Consider the following 1,471-nt stretch of genomic DNA (forward strand, 5'->3'; position numbering starts at 1 on the left):
AAGCCTCCAGATAAGGGTCACTGGTGAGCCTTCCAATTCTGGATTGTAGTTCATTCCAAATATAGTCAAGTTGATAACCAGGAATAGCCACTACAGGGCTGGGAAGGCATTGGGCTGTGAGAAGCCACAGGACCCTGCTCTGGAGTGGGGAGGCACAGTCTGAGGTCCCGTGGACCTGCCGGAGTTGGCTTGGGGGTCCCTGAGCCTGCACGGAGGCTGAGGACGACAGGTTCTCAGGCTCTTGGACACCACAGACTGCTGCTGGATGCTGAGGAAGAGCTGAGAACAGTGGAGAGCTCCAGCTGGGTTCCTTGAGGGGGGTGGCTAGAATGTCTCTTGGCTTGCTCCAGCGGTCTTGGCTTAGTGAAGGCCATGCCTGGGAGCGCAGGGAGGCCTCCTGCATGAGATTAGATGCACCACTCTTTTGAGGTTGACCTGGATCCCCATGAGAAGAGGCAGTCCATGGTTTTAAGGCATTTGTTGTAGAAAGGCAGAGAGAGTGGGGAAGGGAATACAGAGAGAGGGGGAGCAAGAGGACGAGAGAGAGAGAGAGGCAAGAGTAAGAGAGTAAGAAAGTAAGAGTGAGAGACAGAGGATGGGGCAAGCAGCCCCTTTTAGAGTGGGCCAGGCCTACCTGGCTGTTGCCAGGTAACTGTGGGGGTGGAGTCCAGACAGAGTACCAGGAGCTTGGGGGTGTTGCCCTACATGACTGATAGCCACAGAATTATGGAGCTGGGGCCTTGTGTCTGGGAGCATAGCAAATGGGCCTTCTTTCCCTTGCAGGAACACCTGCTGGGGCTCTGGGTTTAAATTTAGCTAGTCCAGGAAACAGGCTGCCTTTCATGGTCCCACAGTGGTCATTACAGGCTAGCTCTCTATCTGAGCCCCAGGGTTATCTCAGGCTTGCTCCTTGCCTGACCTGCCCAAGTGGTTCCATTGGAGGGTCCTCTGTCTCAGGCTCCTTTCTGCCTGGGGACACATGGTCCCAGGTGGGGCTTTTCTGGTTTCCAGCTTGCTCTCCTTCCTCGGAGCCCATCCAGGTCTGCCTAGTGCTGGACTTGTGGTCATCTTAGGCTAGGTCCTTGTCTGGACCTGGCACAGGACCAATGGCCATCTCAGGCTAGCTTTTTTCAGGTTATGTTGGGCTACTAACACTCAGATGTTCACAGGTCAGAACACTGAGTGTAGACATGGCTTCTCTCCTTCCTGCCACCTACTGACACATGTGACACAGCAGCCACATTTGCAGTCTCTAGGTGCAGGGTGATTATTTTCTTTAAAATATTTATAATACTAAAATTTTAGCAATTGGGCTAGAGAGATGACTCAGCAGTTAAGAGTACCCTTAGTTTGGGCTCCTACTATTGTGAAGAGACACCATAACCATGGCCACCCCCCTTTTTCTTAAAAAAGATTTATTTATTTATTATACGAAAGTGTACTATAGCTATCTTCAGTCACTCCAGAAGAG

The 1,471-nt window shown here is 51.7% G+C and overlaps 1 non-coding gene across 1 annotated transcript; it reads right to left on the bottom strand.

Annotated features, from left to right (window-relative positions):
* Window positions 1–1,136: 1,136 nt before the first annotated feature.
* LOC115030998 lies at window positions 1,137–1,263 on the bottom strand. The gene has a single exon (XR_003836590.1). It is a non-coding gene; the product is annotated as a small nucleolar RNA SNORA17 (small nucleolar RNA).
* Window positions 1,264–1,471: the final 208 nt, after the last annotated feature.

The sequence above is a fragment of the Mus caroli genome, chromosome 4, assembly GCF_900094665.2.
Source record: "Mus caroli chromosome 4, CAROLI_EIJ_v1.1, whole genome shotgun sequence".
In the NCBI taxonomy this organism is placed as follows: Eukaryota; Metazoa; Chordata; class Mammalia; order Rodentia; family Muridae; genus Mus; species Mus caroli.